We start from the raw sequence: 27914 nt of genomic DNA on the forward strand, positions 1-27914 counted from the left end.
CCTGTGACACCAGGTATAGATTCCGTTGCTCCACCTCAGGTGTACTGTATCCCTCTGACCTTCTTGGTGACGATGAAACACAGAAATTGCATCGGAATTAAACACAAAAGGCACAATGCCGACTTAAGTACAAGACAACTGACTCTTCTTACTGTCTATGCTTTGAACCATTCCTGTGACACTAGTAATAGATTCCGATGCTTCACTTCATGTTTACTGTATCCCTCTGACCTTCTTATTGACGATGAAACACAGAAATTGCATCGGAATTATATGCAAAAGGCACAATGCAGACTCAAGTAAAAGAGGACTAGCTCTTCCTACTGTCTATGTTTTGAACCTCTCCTGTGAGACCGGTTTTAGATTTCGATGCTTCACTTCAGGTTTACTGTATCCCTTGGCCCTTCTTATTGACGACGAAACACAGAAATTGCATCGGAAATAAATAGAAAAGTCACAATGCCGACTTACGTACAAGAAGACTGACTCTTCTTACTGTCTACGTTTTGAACCATTCCTGTGACACAAGTTATAGATTCTGATGCTTCACTTCAGGTTTACTGTATCCCTCTGACCTCCTTATTGAAGATGAAACACAGAAATTGCATCGTAATTAAATAGAAAAGGCACAATGCCGACTTAAGTACAAGACAACTGACTCATCTTACTGTCTATGTTTTGAACCATTCCTGTGACACTAGTTATAGATTCCGATGCTTCACTTCAGGTTTACTGTATCCCTCTGACCTCCTTATTGACGATGAAATACAGAAATTGCATCGGAATTAAATAGAAAAGGCACAATGCCGACTTAAGTACAAGACAGTTGACCCTTCTTACTGTCTATGTTTTGAACCATTCCTGCGACACTAGTTACAGATTCCGATGCTTCACTTCAGGTTTATTGTATCTCTCTGACCTTCTTATTGACGACGAAACACAGAACTTGCATCGGAATTAAATACAAAAGGCACAATGCCGACTCAAGAACAAGAAGACTGGCTTTTCTTTCTGTCTATGTTTTGAACCATTCCTGTGACACTAGTTATAGATTCCGATGATTCACTTCAGGTTCACTGTATCCCTCTGACCTCCTTATTGACGATGACACACAGAAATTGCATCGGAATTAAATGCAAAAGGCACAATGCCGACTCAAGTACAAGAAGGCTGGCTCATCTTACTGTCTATCTTTCGAAACATTCCTGTGACACTAGTTATAGATTCCGTTGCTTCACTTCAGGATTACTGTATCCCTCTCACCTTCTTGTTGACGATGAAACACAGAAATTGCATCAGAATTAAATAGAACTGGCACAATGCCGACTTAAGTACAAGAGGACTGGCTCTTCTTACTGTCAATGTTTTGAACCTTTCCTTTGAGACCGATTTTAGTTTCTGATGCTTCACTTCAGGTTTGCTGTATACCTTGGACCTTCTTATTGACGACGAAACACAGAAATTGCATTGGAATTAAATAGAAAAGGCACAATGCCGACTTAAAAGCAAGAAGACTGACTCTTCTTACTGTCTATGTTTTGAACCATTCCTGTGACACTAGTTACAGATTCCGATGCTTCACCTCAGGTTTACTGTATCCCTCTGACCTTATTGACGATGAAACACAGTAACTGCATCGGATTTATATACAAAAGGCACAATGCCAACTCAAGTACATGAGGACCGGCTCTTCTTACTGTCTATGTTGTGAGCCCTTCCTGTGAGACAGGTTTTTAGATTCCGATGCTTCACTTCAGGTTTACTGTATCCCTTGCACCTTCTTATTGACGACGAAACACAGAAAATGCATTGGAATTAAATAGAAAAGGCACAATGCCGTCTTAAGTACAAGAAGACTGACTCTTCTTACTGTCTACGTTTTGAACCATTCCTGTGACACTAGTTATAGATTCCGATGCTTCACTTCAGGTTTACTGTATCCCCCTGACCTCCTTATTGACGATGAAACACAGAATTTGAATCGGAATTAAATAGAAAAGGCACAATGCCGACTGAAGTATAAGACAACTGACTCTTCTTACTGTCTATGTTTTGGACCACTCCTGTGACACTAGTTATAGATTCCGTTGCTTCACTTCAGGTTTACTGTATCCCTCTGACCTTCTTGGTGACGATGAAACACAGAAATTGCATCGGATTTAAATAGAAAAGGCACAATGCCGACTTAAGTACAAGACAACTGACTCTTCTTACTGTCTATGCTTTGAACCATTCCTGTGACACTAGTTATAGATTCCGATGCTTCACTTCAGGTTTACTGTATCCCTCTGACCTTCTTATTGACGATGAAACACAGAAATTGCATCGGAATGATATACAAAAAGCACAGTGCCGACTCAAGTACAAGAGGACTGGCTCTTCTTACTGTCTATGTTTTGAACCTTTCCTGTGAGACCGGTTTTTGATTCCGACGCTTCACTTCAGGTTCACTGTATCCCTTGGACCCCATTATTGACGATGAAACAAAGAAATTGCATTGGAATTAAATACAAAAGGCACAATGCTGACTTAAGTACATGAAAACTGACTCTTCTTACTGTCTATGTTTTGAACCATTCCTGTGACACTAGTTGTAGATTCCGATGGTTCACTTCAGGTTTACTGTATCCCTCTGACATTCTTATTGACGATGAAACACAGACATTGCATCTGAATTAAATAGAAAAGACACAATGCCGATTCAAGTACAAGAAAACAGACTCTTCTCACTGTCTATGTTTTGAACCATTTCTGTGACACTAGTTATAGATTCCGATGCTTCACTTCAGGTTTTCTGTATCCCTCTGACCTTCTTATTGACGATGAAACACAGAAATTGCATCGGAATTAAATACAAAAAGCACAATGCCGACTCAAGTACAAGAGGACTGGCTCTTCTTACTCTCTATCTTTTGAACCTTTCCTGTGAGACCGGTTTTAGAATGCGATGCTTCACTTCAGGTTTACTGTATCCCTTGGACCTTCTTATTGACGACGAAACACAGAAATTGCATCGGAATTAAATACAAAAGGCACAATGCCGACTCAAGTACAAGAAGACTGGCTTTTCTTTCTGTCTAACTTTCGAACCATTCCTGTGACACTAGTTATAGATTCCGTTGCTTCACTTCAGGTTTACCGTATCCCTCTGACCTCCTTATTGAAGATGAAACACAGAAATTGCATTGTAATTAAATAGAAATGGCACAATGCCGACTAAAGTACAAGACAACTGACTCATCTTACTGTCTATGTTTTTAACCATTCCTGTGACACTAGTTATAGATTCCGATGCTTCACTTCAGGTTTTCTGTATCCCTCTGACCTCCTTATTGACGATGAAACACAGAAATTGCATCGGAATTAAATAGAAAAGGCACAATGGCGACTTAAGTACAAGACAACTGACCCTTCTTACTGCCTATGTTTTGAACCATTCCTGTGACACTAGTTACAGATTCCGATGCTTCACCTCAGGTTTATTGTATCTCTCTGACCTTCGTATTGACGATGAAACACAGAAATTGCATCGGAATTAAATACAATAGGCACAATGCCGACTTGAGTACAAGAAAACTGACTCTTCTTACTGTCTACGTTTTGAACCATTCCTGTGACACTAGTTATAAATTCCGATGCTTCACTTCTGGTTTACTGTATCCCTCTGACCTTCTTATTGACGATGAAACACAGAAATTGCATCGGAATGATATACAAAAAGCACAGTGCCGACTCAAGTACAAGAGGACTGGCTCTTCTTACTGACTATGTTTTGAACCTTTCCTGTGAGACCGGTTTTTGATTCCGACCCTTCACTTCAGGTTCACTGTATCCCTTGGACCCCATTATTGACGATGAAACACAGAAATTGCATTGGAATTAAATACAAAAGGCACAATGCTGACTTAAGTACAAGAAAACTGACTCTTCTTACTGTCTATGTTTTGAACCATTCCTGTGACACTAGTTGTAGATTCCGATGGTTCACTTCAGGTTTACTGTATCCCTCTGACATTCTTATTGACGATGAAACACAGACATTGCATCGGAATTAAATAGAAAAGACACAATGCCGATTCAAGTACAAGAAAACTGACTCTTCTTACTGTCTATGTTTTGAACCATTTCTGTGACACTAGTTATAGATTCCGATGCTTCACTTCAGGTTTTCTGTATCCCTCTGACCTTCTTATTGACGATGAAACACAGAAATTGGATCGGAATTAAATACAAAAAGCACAATGCCGACTCAAGTACAAGAGGACTGGCTCTTCTTACTGTCTATCTTTTGAACCGTTCCTGTGAGACCGGTTTTAGATTGCGATGCTTCACTTCAGGTTTACTGTATCCGTTGGACCTTCTTATTGACGAAGAAACACAGAAATTGCATCGGAATTAAATACAAAAGGCACAATGCCGACTCAAGTACAAGATGACTGGCTTTTCTTTCTGCCTAACTTTCGAACCATTCCTGTGACACTAGTTATAGATTCCGTTGCTTCACTCCAGGTTTACTGTATCCCTCTGACCTCCATATTGAAGATGAAACACAGAAATTGCATTGTAATTAAATAGAAAAGGCACAATGCCGACTTAAGTACAAGACAACTGACTCATCTTACTGTCTATGTTTTTAACCATTCCTGTGACACTAGTTATAGATTTCGATGCTTCACTTCAGGTTTTCTGTATCCCTCTGACCTCCTTATTGACGATGAAACACAGTAATTGCATCGGAATTAAATAGAAAAGGCACAATGCCGACTTAAGTACAAGACAACTGACCCTCCTTACTGCCTATGTTTTGAACCATTCCTGTGAAACTAGTTACAGATTCCGATGCTTCACTTCAGGTTTAATGTATCTCTCTGACCTGCGTATTGACGATCAAACACAGAAATTGCATCGGAATTAAATACAATAGGCACAATGCCGACTTGAGTACAAGAAAACTGACTCTTCTTACTGTCTATGTTTTGAACCATTCCTGTGACAGTAGTTATAAATTCCGATGCTTCTCTTCGGGTTTACTGTATCCCTCTGACCTTCTTATTGACGATGAAACACAGAAATTGCATCGGAATGATATACAAAATGCACAGTGCTGACTCAAGTACAAGAGGACTGGCTCTTCTTACTGTCTATGTTTTGAACCTTTCCTGTGAGACCGGTTTTTGATTCCGACGTTTCACTTCAGGTTCACTGTATCCCGTGGACCCCATTATTGACGATGAAACACAGAAATTGCATTGGAATTAAATACAAAAGGCACAATACTGACTTAAGTACAAGAAAACTGACTCTTCTTACTGGCTATGTTTTGAACCATTCCTGTGACACTAGTTATAGATTCCGATGGTTCACTTCAGGTTTACTGTATCCCTCTGACATTCTTATTGACGATGAAACACAGACATTGCATCGGAATTAAATAGAAAAGACACAATGCCGATTCAAGTACAAGAAAACTGACTCTTCTTACTGTCTATGTTTTGAACCATTCCTGTGACACTAGTTACAGATTCCGATGCTTCACTTCAGGTTTACTGTATCCCTCTAACCTTCTTATTGACGATGAAATACAGAAATTGCATCAGAATTAAATAGAAAAGGCACAATGCCAACTTAAGCACAAGAAAACTGACTCTTCTTACTGTCCATGATTTGAACCATTTCTGTGACACTAGTTATAGATTCCGATGCTTCACTTCAGGTTTACTGTATCCCTCTGACCTTCTTATTGACGATGAAATACAGAAATAGCATCGGAATTAAATAGAAAACGCACAATGCAGACTTAAGTACAAGAAAACTGACTCTTCTTACTGTCTATGTTTTGAACCATTTCTGTGACACTAGTTATAGCTTCCGATGCTTCACTTCAGGTTTACTGTATCCCTCTGACCTCCTTATTGACGATGAAACACAGAAATTGCATCGGAATTATATACAAAAGGCACAATGCCGACTCAAGTACAAGAGGACTGGCGCTTCTTACTGTCTAAGTTTTGAACCTTACCTGTGAGACCGAATTTAGATTGCGATGCTTCACTTCAGGTTTACTGTATCCCTTGGACCTTCTTATTGACGACGAAACACAGAAATTGCATCGGAATTAAATACAAAAGGCACAATGCCGACTCAAGTAAAAGAAGACTGGCTTTTCTTTCTGTCTATGTTTTGAACCATTCCTGTGACACTAGTTATAGATTCCGATGATTCACTTCAGGTTCACTGTATCCCTCTGACCTCCTTATTGACGATGACACACAGAAATTGCATCGGAATTAAATGCAAAAGGCACAATGCCGACTCAAGTACAAGAAGGCTGGCTCATCTTACTGTCTATCTTTCGAACCATTCCTGTGACACTAGTTATAGATTCCGTTGCTTCACTTCAGGATTACTGTATCCCTCTGACCTTCTTATTGACGATGAAACACAGAAATTGCATCAGAATTAAATAGAACAGGCACAATGCCGACTTAAGTACAAGAGGACTGGCTCTTCTTACTGTCTATGCTTTCAACCATTCCTGTGACACTAGTTACAGATTCCGATGCTTCACTTTGGGTTTACTGTATCCCTCTGACCTTCTTATTGACGATGAAACACAGAAATTGCATCGTAATTAAATAGAAAAGGCACAATGACGACTCAAGTACATGAAAACTGACTCTTCCTACTGTCTATGCTTTGAACCATTCCTGTGACACTTGTTATAGATTCCGATGCTTCACTTCAGGTTTACTGTATCCCCCTGACCTCCTTATTGACGATGTAACACTGAATTTGCATCGGAATTAAATAGAAAAGGCACAATGGCGACTGAAGTACAAGACAACTGACTCTTCTTACTGTCTATGTTTTGGACCACTCCTGTGACACCAGATACAGATTCCGTTGCTCCACTTCAGGTGTACTGTATCCCTTTGACCTTCTTGGTGACGATGAAACACAGAAATTGCATCGGAATTAAACAGAAAAGGCACAATGCCGACTTAAGTACAGGACAACTGACTCTTCTCACTGTCTATGTTTTGAACCATTCCTGTGACACTAGTTATAGATTCAGATGCTTCACTTCATGTTTACTGTATCCCTCTGACCTTCTTATTGATGATGAAACACAGAAATTGCATCGGAATTATATACAAAAGGCACAATGCCGACTCAAGTAAAAGAGGACTGGCTCTTCCTACTGTCTATGTTTTGAACCTCTCCTGTGAGACCGGTTTTAGATTCCGATGCTTCACTTCAGGTTTACTGTATCCCTTGGCCCTTCTTATTGACGACGAAATACAGATATTGCATCGGAATTAAATAGAAAAGTCACAATGCCGACTTACGTACAAGAAGACTGACTCTTCTTACTGTCTACGTTTTGAACCATTCCTGTGACACTAGTTATAGATTCCGATGCTTCACTTCAGGTTTACTGTATCCCTCTGACCTCCTTATTGAAGATAAAACACAGAAATTGCATCGTAATTAAATAGAAAAGGCACAATGCCGACTTAAGTACAAGACAACTGACTCATCTTACTGTCTATGTTTTGAACCATTCCTGTGACACTAGTTATAGATTCCGGTGCTTCACTTCAGGTTTACTGTATCCCTCTGACCTCCTTATTGACGATGAAACACAGAAATTGCATCGGCATTAAATAGAAAAGGCACAATGCCGACTTAAGTACAAGACAATTGACCCTTCTTACTGTCTATATTTTGAACCATTCTTGTGACACTAGTTACAGATTCCGATGCTTCACTTCAGGTTTATTGTATCTCTCTGACCTTCTTATTGACGATGAAACACAGAAATTGCATCGGAATTAAATACAAAAGGCACAATGCCGACTTAACTACAAGAAAACTGACTCTTCTTACTGTCTATGTTTTGAACCATTCCTGTGACAGTAGTTATAAATTCCGATGCTTCACTTCGGGTTTACTGTATCCCTCTGACCTTCTTATTGACGATGAAACACAGAAACTGCATCGGAATGATATACAAAAAAAGGCACAGTGCTGACTCAAGTACAAGAGGCCTGGCTCTTCTTACTGTCTACGTTTTCAACCTTTCCTGTGAGACCGGTTTTTGATTCCGACGCTTCACTTCAGGTTCACTGTATCCCTTGGACCCCATTATTGACGATGAAACACAGAAATTGCATTGGCATTAAATACAAAAGGCACAATACTGACTTAAGTACAGGTAAACTGAATATTCTTACTGTCTATGTTTTGAACCATTCCTGTGTTCCTAGTTATAGATTCCGATGGTTCACTTCAGGTTTACTGTATCCCTCTGACATTCTTATTGACGATGAAACACAGAATTTGCATCGGAATTAAATAGAAAAGACACAATGCCGATTCAAGTACAAGAAAACTGACTCTTCTTACTGTCTATGTTTTGAACCATTCCTGTGACACTAGTTACAGATTCCGATGCTTCACTTCAGGTTTACTGTATCCGTCTGACCTTCTTATTGACGATGAAATACAGAAATTGCATCAGAATTAAATAGAAAAGGCACAATGGCGACTTAAGTACAAGAAAACTGACTCTTCTTACTGTCTATGATTTGAACCATTTCTGTGACACTAGTTATAGATTCCGATGCTTCACTTCAGGTTTACTGTATACCTCTGACCTTCTTATTGACGATGAAACACAGACATTGCATCGGAATTAAATAGAAAAGACACAATGCCGATTGAAGTACAAGAAAACTGACTCTTCTTACTGTCTATGTTTGAACCATTCCTGTGACACTAGTTATAGATTCCGATGCTTCACTTCAGGTTTACTGTATCCCCCTGACCTCCTTATTGACGATGTAACACAGAATTTGCATCGGAATTAAATAGAAAAGGCACAATGCCGACTGAAGTACAAGACAACTGACTCTTCTTACTGTCTATGTTTTGGACCACTCCTGTGACACCAGGTATAGATTCCGTTGCTCCACCTCAGGTGTACTGTATCCCTCTGACCTTCTTGGTGACGATGAAACACAGATATTGCATCGGAATTAAACACAAAAGGCACAATGCCGACTTAAGTACAAGACAACTGACTCTTCTTACTGTCTATGCTTTGAACCATTCAAGTGACACTAGTAATAGATTCCGATGCTTCACTTCATGTTTACTGTATCCCTCTGACCTTCTTATTGACGATGAAACACAGAAATTGCATCGGAATTATATACAAAAGGCACAATGCAGACTCAAGTAAAAGAGGACTAGCTCTTCCTACTGTCTATGTTTTGAACCTCTCCTGTGAGACCGGTTTTAGATTTCGATGCTTCACTTCAGGTTTACTGTATCCCTTGGCCCTTCTTATTGACGACGAAACACAGAAATTGCATCGGAAATAAATAGAAAAGTCACAATGCCGACTTACGTACAAGAAGACTGACTCTTCTTACTGTCTAAGTTTTGAACCATTCCTGTGACACAAGTTATAGATTCTGATGCTTCACTTCAGGTTTACTGTATCCCTCTGACCTCCTTATTGAAGATGAAACACAGAAATTGCATCGTAATTAAATAGAAAAGACACAATGCCGACTTAAGTACAAGACAACTGACTCATCTTACTGTCTATGTTTTGAACCATTCCTGTGACACTAGTTATAGATTCCGATGCTTCACTTCAGGTTTACTGTATCCCTCTGACCTCCTTATTGACGATGAAATACAGAAATTGCATCGGAATTAAATAGAAAAGGCACAATGCCGACTTAAGTACAAGACAGTTGACCCTTCTTACTGTCTATGTTTTGAACCATTCCTGCGACACTAGTTACAGATTCCGATGCTTCACTTCAGGTTTATTGTATCTCTCTGACCTTCTTATTGACGACGAAACACAGAACTTGCATCGGAATTAAATACAAAAGGCACAATGCCGACTCAAGTACAAGAAGACTGGCTTTTCTTTCTGTCTATGTTTTGAACCATTCCTGTGACACTAGTTATAGATTCCGATGATTCACTTCAGGTTCACTGTATCCCTCTGACCTCCTTATTGACGATGACACACAGAAATTGCATCGGAATTAAATGCAAAAGGCACAATGCCGACTCAAGTACAAGAAGGCTGGCTCATCTTACTGTCTATCTTTCGAAACATTCCTGTGACACTAGTTATAGATTCCGTTGCTTCACTTCAGGATTACTGTATCCCTCTCACCTTCTTATTGACGATGAAACACAGAAATTGCATCAGAATTAAATAGAACTGGCACAATGCCGACTTAAGTACAAGAGGACTGGCTCTTCTTACTGTCTATGTTTTGAACCTTTCCTTTGAGACCGATTTTAGATTCTGATGCTTCACTTCAGGTTTACTGTATCCCTTGGACCTTCTTATTGACGACGAAACACAGAAATTGCATTGGAATTAAATAGAAAAGGCACAATGCACACTTAAAAACAAGAAGACTGACTCTTCTTACTGTCTATGTTTTGAACCATTCCTGTGACACTAGTTACAGATTCCGATGCTTCACTTCGGGTTTACTGTATCCCTCTGACCTTCTTATTGACGATGAAACACAGAAATTGCATCGGAATTAAATAGAAAAGGCACAATGACGACTCAAGTACATAAAAACTGACTCTTCTTACTGTCTATGCTTTGAACCATTCCTGTGACACTAGTTATAGATTCCGATGCTTCCCTTCAGGTTTACTGTATCCCCCTGACCTCCTTATTGGCGATGTAACACTGAATTTGCATCGGAATTAAATAGAAAAGGCACAATGCCGACTGAAGTACAAGACAACTGACTCTTCTCACTGTCTATGTTCTGGACCACTCCTGTGACACCAGGTATAGATTCCGTTGCTCCACTTCAGGTGTACTGTATCCCTCTGACCTTCTTGGTGAGGATGAATCACAGAAATTGCATTGGAATTAAACAGAAAAGGCACAATGCCGACTTAAGTACAAGACAACTGACTCTTCTTACTGTCTATGTTTTGAACCATTCCTGTGACACTAGTTATAGATTCCGATGCTTCACTTCATGTTTACTGTATCCCTCTGACCTTCTTATTGATGATGAAACACAGAAATTGCATCGGAATTATATACAAAAGGCACAATGCCGACTCAAGTAAAAGAGGACTGGCTCTTCCTACTGTCTATGTTTTGAACCTCTCCTGTGAGACCGGTTTTAGATTCCGATGCTTCACTTCAGGTTTACTGTATCCTTTGGCGCTTCTTATTGACGACGAAACACAGGAATTGCATCGGAATTAAATAGAAAAGTCACAATGCCGACTTACGTACAAGAACCCGGACTCTTCTTACTGTCTACGTTTTGAACCATTCCTGTGACACTAGTTATAGATTCCGATGGTTCACTTCAGGTTTACTGTATCCCTCTGACCTTCCTATTCACGATGAAACACAGACATTGCATCGGAATTAAATAGAAAAGACACAATGCCGATTCAAGTACAAGAAAACTGACCCTTCTTACTGTCTATGTTTTGAACCATTCCTGTGACACTAGTTATAGATTCCGATGCTTCACTTCAGGTTTACTGTATCCCCCTGACCTCCTTATTGACGATGTAACACAGAATTTCCATCGGAATTAAATAGAAAAGGCACAATGCCGACTGAAGTACAAGACAACTGACTCTTCTTACTGTCTATGTTTTGGACCACTCCTGTGACACCAGGTATAGATTCCGTTGCTCCACTGCAGGTTTACTGTATCCCTCTGACCTCCTTATTGGCGATGAAACACAGAAATTGCATCGGCATTAAATAGAAAAGGCACAATGCCGACTTAAGTACAAGACAATTGACCCTTCTTACTGTCTATATTTTGAACCATTCCTGTGACACTAGTTACAGATTCCGATGCTTCACTTCAGGTTTATTGTATCTCTCTGACCTTCTTATTGACGATGAAACACAGAAATTGCATCGGAATTACATACAAAAGGCACAATGCCGACTTAAGTACAAGAAAACTGACTCTTCTTACAGTCTATGTTTTGAACCATTCCTGTGACAGTAGTTATAAATTCCGATGCTTCACTTCGGGTTTACTGTATCCCTCTGACCCTCTTATTGACGATGAAACACAGAAATTGCATCGGAATGATATACAAAAAGCACAGTGCTGACTCAAGTACAAGAGGACTGGCTCTTCTTACTGTCTACGTTTTGAACCTTTCCTGTGAGACCGGTTTTTGATTCCGACGCTTCACTTCACGTTCACTGTATCCCTTGGACCCCATTATTGACGATGAAACACAGAAATTGCATTGGAATTAAATACAAAAGGTACAATACTGACTTAAGTACAGGAAAACTGACTCTTTTTACTGTCTATGTTATGAACCATTCCTGTGACACTAGTTATAGATTCCGATGGTTCACTTCAGGTTTACTGTATCCCTCTGACATTCTTATTGACGATGAAACACAGACATTGCATCAAAATTAAATAGAAAAGACACAATGCCGATTCAAGTACAAGAAAACTGACTCTTCTTACTGTCTATGTTTTGAACCATTCCTGTGACACTAGTTACAGATTCCGATGCTTCACTTCAGGTTTACTGTATCCCTCTGACCCTCTTATTGACGATGAAATACAGAAATTGCATCAGAATTAAATAGAAAAGGCACAATGCCGACTTAAGTACAAGAAAACTGACTCTTCTTACTGTCTATGATTTGAACCATTTCTGTGACACTAGTTATAGATTCCGATGCTTCACTTCAGGTTTACTGTATCCCTCTGACCTTCTTACCGACGATGAAACACAGACATTGCATCGGAATTAAATAGAAAAGACACAATGCCGATTCAAGTACTAGAATACTGACTCTTCTTACTGTCTATGTTTTGAACCATTCCTGTGACACTAGTTACAGATTCCGATGCTTCACTTCAGGTTTACTGTATCCCTCTGACCCTCTTATTGACGATGAAATACAGAAATTGCATCAGAATTAAATAGAAAAGGCACAATGCCGACTTAAGTACAAGAAAACTGACTCTTCTTACTGTCTATGATTTGAACCATTTCTGTGACACTAGTTATAGATTCCGATGGTTCACTTCAGGTTTACTGTATCCCTCTGACCTTCTTATTGACGATGAAACACAGAAATTGCATCGGAATTAAATAGAAAAGGCACAATGACGACTCAAGTACATAAAAACTGACTCTTCTTACTGTCTATGCTTTGAACCATTCCTGTGACACTAGTTATAGATTCCGATGCTTCCCTTCAGGTTTACTGTATCCCCTTGACCTCCTTATTGACGATGTAACACTGAATTTGCATCGGAATTAAATAGAAAAGGCACAATGCCGACTGAAGTACAAGACAACTGACTCTTCTCACTGTCTATGTTCTGGACCACTCCTGTGACACCAGGTATAGATTCCGTTGCTCCACTTCAGGTGTACTGTATCCCTCTGACCTTCTTGGTGAGGATGAATCACAGAAATTGCATCGGAATTAAACAGAAAAGGCACAATGCCGACTTAAGTACAAGACAACTGACTCTTCTTACTGTCTATGTTTTGAACCATTCCTGTGACACTAGTTATAGATTCCGATGCTTCACTTCATGTTTACTGTATCCCTCTGACCTTCTTATTGATGATGAAACACAGAAATTGCATCGGAATTATATACAAAAGGCACAATGCCGACTCAAGTAAAAGAGGACTGGCTCTTCCTACTGTCTATGTTTTGAACCTCTCCTGTGAGACCGGTTTTAGATTCCGATGCTTCACTTCAGGTTTACTGTATCCCTTGGCGCTTCTTATTGACGACGAAACACAGAAATTGCATCGGAATTAAATAGAAAAGTCACAATGCCGACTTACGTACAAGAACCCGGACTCTTCTTACTGTCTACGTTTTGAACCATTCCTGTGACACTAGTTATAGATTCCGATGGTTCACTTCAGGTTTACTGTATCCCTCTGACCTTCCTATTCACGATGAAACACAGACATTGCATCGGAATTAAATAGAAAAGACACAATGCCGATTCAAGTACAAGAAAACTGACCCTTCTTACTGTCTATGTTTTGAACCATTCCTGTGACACTAGTTATAGATTCCGATGCTTCACTTCAGGTTTACTGTATCCCCCTGACCTCCTTATTGACGATGTAACACAGAATTTCCATCGGAATTAAATAGAAAAGGCACAATGCCGACTGAAGTGCAAGACAACTGACTCTTCTTACTGTCTATGTTTTGGACCACTCCTGTGACACCAGGTATAGATTCCGTTGCTCCACTGCAGGTTTACTGTATCCCTCTGACCTCCTTATTGGCGATGAAACACAGAAATTGCATCGGCATTAAATAGAAAAGGCACAATGCCGACTTAAGTACAAGACAATTGACCCTTCTTACTGTCTATATTTTGAACCATTCCTGTGACACTAGTTACAGATTCCGATGCTTCACTTCAGGTTTATTGTATCTCTCTGACCTTCTTATTGACGATGAAACACAGAAATTGCATCGGAATTACATACAAAAGGCACAATGCCGACTTAAGTACAAGAAAACTGACTCTTCTTACAGTCTATGTTTTGAACCATTCCTGTGACAGTAGTTATAAATTCCGATGCTTCACTTCGGGTTTACTGTATCCCTCTGACCTTCTTATTGACGATGAAACACAGAAATTGCATCGGAATTAAATAGAAAAGGCACAATGACGACTCAAGTACATAAAAACTGACTCTTCTTACTGTCTATGCTTTGAACCATTCCTGTGACACTAGTTATAGATTCCGATGCTTCCCTTCAGGTTTACTGTATCCCCCTGACCTCCTTATTGACGATGTAACACTGAATTTGCATCGGAATTAAATAGAAAAGGCACAATGCCGACTGAAGTACAAGACAACTGACTCTTCTCACTGTCTATGTTCTGGACCACTCCTGTGACACCAGGTATAGATTCCGTTGCTCCACTTCAGGTGTACTGTATCCCTCTGACCTTCTTGGTGAGGATGAATCACAGAAATTGCATCGGAATTAAACAGAAAAGGCACAATGCCGACTTAAGTACAAGACAACTGACTCTTCTTACTGTCTATGTTTTGAACCATTCCTGTGACACTAGTTATAGATTCCGATGCTTCACTTCATGTTTACTGTATCCCTCTGACCTTCTTATTGATGATGAAACACAGAAATTGCATCGGAATTATATACAAAAGGCACAATGCCGACTCAAGTAAAAGAGGACTGGCTCTTCCTACTGTCTATGTTTTGAACCTCTCCTGTGAGACCGGTTTTAGATTCCGATGCTTCACTTCAGGTTTACTGTATCCCTTGGCGCTTCTTATTGACGACGAAACACAGAAATTGCATCGGAATTAAATAGAAAAGTCACAATGCCGACTTACGTACAAGAACCCGGACTCTTCTTACTGTCTACGTTTTGAACCATTCCTGTGACACTAGTTATAGATTCCGATGGTTCACTTCAGGTTTACTGTATCCCTCTGACCTTCCTATTCACGATGAAACACAGACATTGCATCGGAATTAAATAGAAAAGACACAATGCCGATTCAAGTACAAGAAAACTGACCCTTCTTACTGTCTATGTTTTGAACCATTCCTGTGACACTAGTTATAGATTCCGATGCTTCACTTCAGGTTTACTGTATCCCCCTGACCTCCTTATTGACGATGTAACACAGAATTTCCATCGGAATTAAATAGAAAAGGCACAATGCCGACTGAAGTACAAGACAACTGACTCTTCTTACTGTCTATGTTTTGGACCACTCCTGTGACACCAGGTATAGATTCCGTTGCTCCACTGCAGGTTTACTGTATCCCTCTGACCTCCTTATTGGCGATGAAACACAGAAATTGCATCGGCATTAAATAGAAAAGGCACAATGCCGACTTAAGTACAAGACAATTGACCCTTCTTACTGTCTATATTTTGAACCATTCCTGTGACACTAGTTACAGATTCCGATGCTTCACTTCAGGTTTATTGTATCTCTCTGACCTTCTTATTGACGATGAAACACAGAAATTGCATCGGAATTACATACAAAAGGCACAATGCCGACTTAAGTACAAGAAAACTGACTCTTCTTACAGTCTATGTTTTGAACCATTCCTGTGACAGTAGTTATAAATTCCGATGCTTCACTTCGGGTTTACTGTATCCCTCTGACCCTCTTATTGACGATGAAACACAGAAATTGCATCGGAATGATATACAAAAAGCACAGTGCTGACTCAAGTACAAGAGGACTGGCTCTTCTTACTGTCTACGTTTTGAACCTTTCCTGTGAGACCGGTTTTTGATTCCGACGCTTCACTTCACGTTCACTGTATCCCTTGGACCCCATTATTGACGATGAAACACAGAAATTGCATTGGAATTAAATACAAAAGGTACAATACTGACTTAAGTACAGGAAAACTGACTCTTCTTACTGTCTATGTTATGAACCATTCCTGTGACACTAGTTATAGATTCCGATGGTTCACTTCAGGTTTACTGTATCCCTCTGACATTCTTATTGACGATGAAACACAGACATTGCATCAAAATTAAATAGAAAAGACACAATGCCGATTCAAGTACAAGAAAACTGACTCTTCTTACTGTCTATGTTTTGAACCATTCCTGTGACACTAGTTACAGATTCCGATGCTTCACTTCAGGTTTACTGTATCCCTCTGACCCTCTTATTGACGATGAAATACAGAAATTGCATCAGAATTAAATAGAAAAGGCACAATGCCGACTTAAGTACAAGAAAACTGACTCTTCTTACTGTCTATGATTTGAACCATTTCTGTGACACTAGTTATAGATTCCGATGCTTCACTTCAGGTTTACTGTATCCCTCTGACCTTCTTACCGACGATGAAACACAGACATTGAATCGGAATTAAATAGAAAAGACACAATGCCGATTCAAGTACTAGAAAACTGACTCTTCTTACTGTCTATGTTTTGAACCATTCCTGTGACACTAGTTATAGATTCCGATGCTTCACTTCAGGTTTACTGTATCCCCCTGACCTCCTTACTGACGATGTAACACAGAATTTGCATCGGAATTAAATAGAAAAGGCACAATGCCGACTGAAGTACAAGACAACTGACTCTTCTTACTGTCTATGTTTTGGACCACTCCTGTGACACCAGGTATAGATTCCGTTGCTCCACTTCAGGTGTACTGTATCCCTCTGACCTTCTTGGTGACGATGAAACACAGAATTTGCATCGGAATTAAACAGAAAAGGCACAATGCCGACTTAAGTACAAGACAACTGACTCTTCTTACTGTCTATGCTTTGAACCATTCCTGTGACACTAGTTATAGATTCCGATGCTTCACTTCATGTTTACTGTATCCCTCTGACCTTCTTATTGACGATGAAACACAGAAATTGCATCGGAATTATATACAAAAGGCACAATGCCGACTCAAGTAAAATAGGACTGGCTCTTCCTACTGTCTATGTTTTGAACCTCTCCTGTGAGACCGGTTTAAGATTTCGATGCTTCACTTCAGGTTTACTGTATCCCTTGGCGCTTCTTATTGACGACGAAACACAGAAATTGCATCGGAATTAAATAGAAAATTCACAATGCCGACTTACGTACAAGAAGACTGACTCTTCTTACTGTCTACGTTTTGAACCATTCCTGTGACACAAGTTATAGATTCCGATGCTTCACTTCAGGTTTACTGTATCCCTTTGACCTCCTTATTAAAGATGAAACACAGAAATTGCATCGTAATTAAATAGAAAAGGCACAATGCCAACTTAAGTACAAGACAATTGACCCTTCTTACTGTCTATGTTTTGAACCATTCCTGTGACACTAGTTACAGATTCCGATGCTTCACTTCAGGTTTATTGTATCTCTCTGACCTTCTTATTGACGACGAAACACAAAAATTGCATCGGAATTAAATACAAAAGGCACAATGCCGACTCAAGTACAAGAAGACTGGCTTTTCTTTCTGTCTATGTTTTGAACCATTCCTGTGACACTAGTTATAGATTCCGATGATTCACTTCAGGTTCACTGTATCCCTCGGACCTCCTTATTGACGATGACACACAGAAATTGCATCGGAATTAAATGCAAAAGGCACAATGCCGACTCTAGTACAAGAAGGCTGGCTCATCTTACTGTCTATCTTTCGAAACATTCCTGTGACACTAGTTATGGATTCCGTTGCTTCATTTCAGGATTACTGTATCCCTCTCACCTTCTTATTGACGATGAAACACAGAAATTGCATCAGAATTAAATAGAACAGGCACAATGCCGACTTAAGTACAAGAGGACTGGCTCTTCTTACTGTATATGTTTTGAACCTTTCCTTTGAGACCGATTTTAGATTCTGATGCTTCACTTCAGGTTTACTGTATCCCTTGGACCTTCTTATTGACGACGAAACACAGAAATTGCATTGGAATTAAATAGAAAAGCCACAATGCTGACTTAAAAACAAGAAGACTGACTCTTCCTACTGTCTATGTTTTGAACCATTCCTGTGACACTAGTTATAGATTCCGATGCTTCACTTCAGGTTTACTGCATCCCCCAGACCTCCTTATTGACGATGTAACACTGAATTTGCATCGGAATTAAATAGAAAAGGCACAATGCCGACTGAAGTACAAGACAACTGACTCTTCTTACTGTCTATGTTTTGGACCATTCCTGTGACACCAGGTATAGATTCCGTTGCTACACTTCAGGTGTACTGTATCCCTCTGACCTTCTTGGTGACGATGAATCACAGAAATTGCATCGGAATTAAACAGAAAAGGCACAATGCCGACTTAAGTACAAGACAACTGACTCTTCTTACTGTCTATGTTTTGAACCATTCCTGTGACACTAGTTATAGATTCCGATGCTTCACTTCATGTTTACTGTATCCCTCTGACCTTCTTATTGATGATGAAACACAGAAATTGCATCGGAATTATATACAAAAGGCACAATGCCGACTCAAGTAAAAGAGGACTGGCTCTTCCTACTGTCTATGTTTTGAACCTCTCCTGTGAGACCGGTTTTAGATTCCGATGCTTCACTTCAGGTTTACTGTATCCCTTGGCCCTTCTTATTGACGACGAAGCACAGAAATTGCATCGGAATTAAATAGAAAAGTCACAATGCCGACTTACGTACAAGAAGACTGACTCTTCTTACTGTCTACGTTTTGAACCATTCCTGTGACACTAGTTATAGATTCCGATGCTTCACTTCAGGTTTACTGTATCCCTCTGACATTCTTATTGACGATGAAACACAGACATTGCATCAAAATTAAATAGAAAAGACACAATGCCGATTCAAGTACAAGAAAACTGACTCTTCTTACTGTCTATGTTTTGAACCATTCCTGTGACACTAGTTACAGATTCCGATGCTTCACTTCAGGTTTACTGTATCCCTCTGACCCTCTTATTGACGATGAAATACAGAAATTGCATCAGAATTAAATAGAAAAGGCACAATGCCGACTTAAGTACAAGAAAACTGACTCTTCTTACTGTCTATGATTTGAACCATTTCTGTGACACTAGTTATAGATTCCGATGCTTCACTTCAGGTTTACTGTATCCCTCTGACCTTCTTACCGACGATGAAACACAGACATTGCATCGGAATTAAATAGAAAAGACACAATGCCGATTCAAGTACTAGAAAACTGACTCTTCTTACTGTCTATGTTTTGAACCATTCCTGTGACACTAGTTATAGATTCCGATGCTACACTTCAGGTTTACTGTATCCCCCTGACCTCCTTATTGACGATGTAACACAGAATTTGCATCGGAATTAAATAGAAAAGGCACAATGCCGACTGAAGTACAAGACAACTGACTCTTCTTACTGTCTATGTTTTGGACCACTCCTGTGACACCAGGTATAGATTCCGTTGCTCCACTTCAGGTGTACTGTATCCCTCTGACCTTCTTGGTGACGATGAAACACAGAATTTGCATCGGAATTAAACAGAAAAGGCACAATGCCGACTTAAGTACAAGACAACTGACTCTTCTTACTGTCTATGCTTTGAACCATTCCTGTGACACTAGTTATAGATTCCGATGCTTCACTTCATGTTTACTGTATCCCTCTGACCTTCTTATTGACGATGAAACACAGAAATTGCATCGGAATTATATACAAAAGGCACAATGCCGACTCAAGTAAAATAGGACTGGCTCTTCCTACTGTCTATGTTTTGAACCTCTCCTGTGAGACCGGTTTAAGATTTCGATGCTTCACTTCAGGTTTACTGTATCCCTTGGCGCTTCTTATTGACGACGAAACACAGAAATTGCATCGGAATTAAATAGAAAATTCACAATGCCGACTTACGTACAAGAAGACTGACTCTTCTTACTGTCTACGTTTTGAACCATTCCTGTGACACAAGTTATAGATTCCGATGCTTCACTTCAGGTTTACTGTATCCCTTTGACCTCCTTATTAAAGATGAAACACAGAAATTGCATCGTAATTAAATAGAAAAGGCACAATGCCAACATAAGTACAAGACAATTGACCCTTCTTACTGTCTATGTTTTGAACCATTCCTGTGACACTAGTTACAGATTCCGATGCTTCACTTCAGGTTTATTGTATCTCTCTGACCTTCTTATTGACGACGAAACACAAAAATTGCATCGGAATTAAATACAAAAGGCACAATGCCGACTCAAGTACAAGAAGACTGGCTTTTCTTTCTGTCTATGTTTTGAACCATTCCTGTGACACTAGTTATAGATTCCGATGATTCACTTCAGGTTCACTGTGTCCCTCGGACCTCCTTATTGACGATGACACACAGAAATTGCATCGGAATTAAATGCAAAAGGCACAATGCCGACTCTAGTACAAGAAGGCTGGCTCATCTTACTGTCTATCTTTCGAAACATTCCTGTGACACTAGTTATGGATTCCGTTGCTTCATTTCAGGATTACTGTATCCCTCTCACCTTCTTATTGACGATGAAACACAGAAATTGCATCAGAATTAAATAGAACAGGCACAATGCCGACTTAAGTACAAGAGGACTGGCTCTTCTTACTGTATATGTTTTGAACCTTTCCTTTGAGACCGATTTTAGATTCTGATGCTTCACTTCAGGTTTACTGTATCCCTTGGACCCTCTTATTGACGACGAAACACAGAAATTGCATTGGAATTAAATAGAAAAGGCACAATGCTGACTTAAAAACAAGAAGACTGACTCTTCCTACTGTCTATGCTTTGAACCATTCCTGTGACACTAGTTATAGATTCCGATGCTTCACTTCAGGTTTACTGCATCCCCCAGACCTCCTTATTGAAGATGAAACACAGAAATTGCATCGTAATTAAATAGAAACGGCAGAATGCCGACTTAAGTACAAGACAACTGACTCATCTTACTGTCTATGTTTTGAACCATTCCTGTGACACTAGTTATAGATTCCGATGCTTCACTTCAGGTTTACTGTATCCCTCTGACCTCCTTATTGACGATGAAACACAGAAATTGCATCGGAATTAAATAGAAAAGGCACAATGCCGACTTAAGTACAAGACAATTGACCCTTCTTACTGTCTATGTTTTGAACCATTCCTGTGACACTAGTTACAGATTCCGATGCTTCACTTCAGGTTTATTGTATCTCTCTGACCTTCTTATTGACGATGAAACACAGAAATTGCATCGGAATTAAATACAAAAGGCACAATGCCGACTTAAGTACACGAAAACAGACTCTTCTTACTGTCTATGTTTGAACCATTCCTGTGACAGTAGTTATAAATTCCGATGCTTCACTTCGGGTTTACTGTATTCCTCTGACCTTCTTATTGACGATGAAACACAGAAATTGCATCGGAATGATATACAAAAAGCACAGTGCTGACTCAAGTACAAGAGGACTGGCTCTTCTTACTGTCTACGTTTTGAACCTTTCCTGTGAGACCGGTTTTTGATTCCGACGCTTCACTTCAGGTTCACTGTATTCCTTGGACCCCATTATTGACGATGAGACACAGAAATTGCATTGGAATTAAATGCAAAAGGCACAATACTGACTTAAGTACAGGAAAACTGACTCTTCTCACTGTCTATGTTTTGAACCATTCCTGTGACACTAGTTATAGATTCCGATGGTTCACTTCAGGTTTACTGTATCCCTCTGACATTCTTATTGACGATGAAACACAGACATTGCATCGGAATTAAATAGAAAAGACACAATGAATATTCAAGTACAAGAAAACTGTCTCTTCTTACTGTCTATGTTTTGAACCATTCCTGTGACACTAGTTACAGATTCCGATGCTTCACTTCAGGTTTACTGTATCCCTCTGACCTTCTTATTGACGATGAAATACAGAAATTGCATCAGAATTTAACAGAAAAGGCACAATGCCGACTTAAGTACAAGAAAACTGACTCTTCTTACTCTCTATGATTTGAACCATTTCTGTGACACTAGTTATAGATTCCGATGCTTCACTTCAGGTTTACTGTATCCCTCTGACCTTCCTATTCACGATGAAACACAGACACTGCATCGGAATTAAATAGAAAAGACACAATGCCGATTCAAGTACAAGAAAACTGACCCTTCTTACTGTCTATGTTTTGAACCATTCCTGTGACACTAGTTATAGATTCCGATGCTTCACTTCAGGTTTACTGTATCCCCCTGACCTCCTTATTGACGATGTAACACAGAATTTGCATCGGAATTAAATAGAAAAGGCACAATGCCGACTGAAGTACAAGACAACTGACTCTTCTTACTGTCTATGTTTTGGACCACTCCTGTGACACCAGGTATAGATTCCGTTGCTCCACTGCAGGTTTACTGTATCCCTCTGACCTTCTTATTGACGATGAAACACAGAAATTGCATCGGCATTAAATAGAAAAGGCACAATGCCGACTTAAGTACAAGACCATTGACCCTTCTTACTGTCTATATTTTGAACCATTCCTGTGACACTAGTTACAGATTCCGATGCTTCACTTCAGGTTTATTGTATCTCTCTGACCTTCTTATTGACGATGAAACACAGAAATTGCATCGGAATTAGATACAAAATGCACAATGCCGACTTAAGTACAAGAAAACTGACTCTTCTTACTGTCTATGTTTTGAACCATTCCTGTGACAGTAGTTATAAATTCCGATGCTTCACTTCGGGTTTACTGTATCCCTCTGACCTTCTTATTGACGATGAAACACAGAAATTGCATCGGAATGATATACAAAAAGCACAGTGCTGACTCAAGTACAAGAGGACTGGCTCTTCTTACTGTCTACGTTTTGAACCTTTCCTGTGAGACCGGTTTTTGATTCCGACGCTTCACTTCAGGTTCACTGTATCCCTTGGACCCCATTATTGACGATGAAACACAGAAATTGCATTGGAATTAAATACAAAAGGTACAATACTGACTTAAGTACAGGAAAACTGACTCTTCTTACTGTCTATGTTATGAACCATTCCTGTGACACTAGTTATAGATTCCGATGGTTCACTTCAGGTTTACTGTATCCCTCTGACCTTCTTATTGACGATGAAACACAGACATTGCATCGGAATTAAATAGAAAAGACACAATGCCGATTCAAGTACAAGAAAACTGACTCTTCTTACTGTCTATGTTTTGAACCATTCCTGTGACACTAGTTATAGATTCCGATGCTTCACTTCAGGTTTACTGTATCCCCCTGACCTTCTTATTGACGACGAAACACAAAAATTGCATCGGAATTAAATACAAAAGGCACAATGCCGACTGAAGTACAAGACAACTGACACTTCTTACTGTCTATGTTTTGGACCACTCCTGTGACACCAGGTATAGATTCCGTTGCTCCACTTCAGGTGTACTGTATCCCTCTGACCTTCTTGGTGACGATGAAACACAGAAATTGCATCGGAATTAAACAGAAAAGGCACAATGCCGACTTAAGTACAAGACAACTGACTCATCTTACTGTCTATGTTTTGAACCATTCCTGTGACACTAGTTATAGATTTCGATGCTTCACTTCAGGTTTACTGTATCCCTCTGACCTCCTTATTGACGATGAAACACAGAAATTGCATCGGAATTAAATAGAAAAGGCACAATGCCGACTTAAGTACAAGACAATTGACCCTTCTTACTGTCTATGTTTTGAACCATTCCTGTGACACTAGTTACAGATTCCGATGCTTCACTTCAGGTTTATTGTATCTCTCTGACCTTCTTATTGACGACGAAACACAGAAATTGCATCGGAATTAAATACAAAAGGCACAATGCCGACTCAAGTACAAGAAGACTGGCTTTTCTTTCTGTCTATGTTTTGAACCATTCCTGTGACACTAGTTATAGATTCCGATGATTCACTTCATTTTCACTGTATCCCTCTGACCTCCTTATTGACGATGACACACAGAAATTGCATCGGAATTAAATGCAAAAGGCACAATGCCGACTCAAGTACAAGAAGGCTGACTCATCTTACTGTCCATCTTTCGAACCATTCCTGTGACACTAGTTATAGATTCCGTTGCTTCACTTCAGGATTACTGTATCCCTCTGACCTTCTTATTGACGATGAAACACAGAAATTGCATCAGAATTAAATAGAACAGGCACAATGCCGACTTAAGTACAAGAGGACTGGCTCTTCTTACTGTCTATGTTTTGAACCTTTCCTTTGAGACCGATTTTAGATTCTGATGCTTCACTTCAGGTTTACTGTATCCCTTGGACCTTCTTATTGACGACGAAACTTAGAAATTGCATTGGAATTAAATAGAAAAGGCACAATGCCGACTTAAAAACAAGAAGACTGACTCTTCTTACTGTCTATGTTTTGAACCATTCCTGTGACACTAGTTACAGATTCCGATACTTCACTTCGGGTTTACTGTATCCCTCTGACCTTCTTATTGACGATGAAACACAGACATTGCATCGGAATTAAATAGAAAAGGCACAATGCCGATTGAAGTACAAGAAAACTGACTCTTCTTACTGTCTATGTTTTGAACCATTCCTGTGACACTAGTTATAGATTCCGATGCCTCACTTCAGGTTTACTGTATCCCCCTGACCTTCTTATTGACGACAAAACACAAAAATTGCATCGGAATTAAATACAAAAGGCACAATGCCGACTGAAGTACAAGACAACTGACACTTCTTACTGTCTATGTTTTGGACCACTCCTGTGACACCAGGTATAGATTCCGTTGCTCCACTTCAGGTGTACTGTATCCCTCTGACCTTCTTGGTGACGATGAAACACAGAAATTGCATCGGAATTAAACAGAAAAGGCACAATGCCGACTTAAGTACAAGACAACTGACTCTTCTTACTGTCTATGCTTTGAACCATTCCTGTGACACTAGTTATAGATTCCGATGCTTCACTTCATGTTTACTGTATCCCTCTGACCTTCTTATTGACGATGAAACACAGAAATTGCAACGTAATTATATACAAAAGGCACAATGCCGACTCAAGTAAAAGAGGACTGGCTCTTCCTACTGTCTATGTTTTGAACCTCTCCTGTGAGACCGGTTTAAGATTTCGATGCTTCACTTCAGGTTTACTGTATCCCTCTGACCTCCTTATTACAGATGAAACACAGAAATTGCATCGTAATTAGATAGAAAAGGCACAATGCCGACTTAAGTACAAGACAACTGACTCATCTTACTGTCTATGTTTGAACCATTCCTGTGACACTAGTTATAGAATCCGATGCTTCACTTCAGGTTTACTGTATCCCTCTGACCTCCTTATTGACAATGAAACACAGAAATTGCATCGGAATTAAATAGAAAAGGCACAATGCCGACTTAAGTACAAGACAATTGACCCTTCTTACTGTCTATGTTTTGAACCATTCCTGTGACACTAGTTACAGATTCCGATGCTTCACTTCAGGTTTATTGTATCTCTTTGACCTTCTTATTGACGACGAAACACAGAAATTGCATCGGAATTAAATACAAAAGGCACAATGCCGACTCAAGTACAAGAAGACTGGCTTTTCTTTCTGTCTATGTTTTGAACCATTCCTGTGACACTAGTTATAGATTCCGATGATTCACTTCATTTTCACTGTATCCCTCTGACCTCCTTATTGACGATGACACACAGAAATTGCATCGGAATTAAATGCAAAAGGCACAATGCCGACTCAAGTACAAGAAGGCTGACTCATCTTACTGTCCATCTTTCGAACCATTCCTGTGACACTAGTTATAGATTCCGTTGCTTCACTTCAGGATTACTGTATCCCTCTGACCTTCTTATTGACGATGAAACACAGAAATTGCATCAGAATTAAATAGAACAGGCACAATGCCGACTTAAGTACAAGAGGACTGGCTCTTCTTACTGTCTATGTTTTGAACCTTTCCTTTGAGACCGATTTTAGATTCTGATGCTTCACTTCAGGTTTACTGTATCCCTTGGACCTTCTTATTGACGACGAAACTTAGAAATTGCATTGGAATTAAATAGAAAAGGCACAATGCCGACTTAAAAACAAGAAGACTGACTCTTCTTACTGTCTATGTTTTGAACCATTCCTGTGACACTAGTTACAGATTCCGATGCTTCACTTCGGGTTTACTGTATCCCTCTGACCTTCTTATTGACGATGAAACACAGAAATTGCATCGGAATTAAATAGAAAAGGCACAATGACGACTCAAGTACATGAAAACTGCCTCTTCTTACTGTCTATGCTTTGAACCATTCCTGTGACAGTAGTTATAGATTCCGATGCTTCACTTCAGGTTTACTGTATCCCCCTGACCTCCTTATTGACGATGTAACACTGAATTTGCATCGGAATTAAACTGAAAAGGCACAATGCCGACTGAAGTACAAGACAACTGACTCTTCTTACTGTCTATGTTTTGGACCACTCCTGTGACACCAGGTATAGATTCCGTTGCTCCACTTCAGGTGTACTGTATCCCTCTGACCTTCTTGGTGACGATGAATCACAGAAATTGCATCGGAATTAAACAGAAAAGGCACAATGCCGACTCAAGTACAAGACAACTGACTCTTCTTACTGTCTATGTTTTGAACCATTCCTGTGACACAAGTTATAGATTCCGATGCTTCACTTCATGTTTACTGTATCCCTCTGACCTTCTTATTGATGATGAAACACAGAAATTGCATCGGAATTATATACAAAAGGCACAATGCCGACTCAAGTAAAAGAGGACTGGCTCTTCCTACTGTCTATGATTTGAACCTCTCCTGTGAGACCGGTTTTAGATTCCGATGCTTCACTTCAGGTTTACTGTATCCCTGGGCCCTTCTTATTGACGACGAAACACAGAAATTGCATCGGAATTAAATAGAAAAGTCACAATGCCAACTTACGTACAAGAAGACTGACTCTTCTTACTGTCTACGTTTTGAACCATTCCTGTGACACTAGTTATAGATTCCGATGCTTCACTTCAGGTTTACTGTATCCCCGTGACCTCCTTATTGAAGATGAAACACAGAAATTGCATCGTAATTAAATAGAAAAGGCACAATGCCGACTTAAGTACAAGACAACTGACTCATCTTACTGTCTATGTTTTGAACCATTCCTGTGACACTAGTTATAGATTCCGATGCTTCACTTCAGGTTTACTGTATCCCTCTGACCTCCTTATTGACGATGAAACACAGAAATTGCATCGGAATTAAATAGAAAAGGCACAATGCCGACTTAAGTACAAGACAATTGACCCTTCTTACTGTCTATGTTTTGAACCATTCCTGTGACACTAGTTACAGATTCCGATGCTTCACTTCAGGTTTATTGTATCT

The sequence above is a fragment of the Schistocerca americana genome, chromosome 7 (genome assembly GCF_021461395.2).
Source record: "Schistocerca americana isolate TAMUIC-IGC-003095 chromosome 7, iqSchAmer2.1, whole genome shotgun sequence".
NCBI lineage: Eukaryota > Metazoa > Arthropoda > Insecta > Orthoptera > Acrididae > Schistocerca > Schistocerca americana.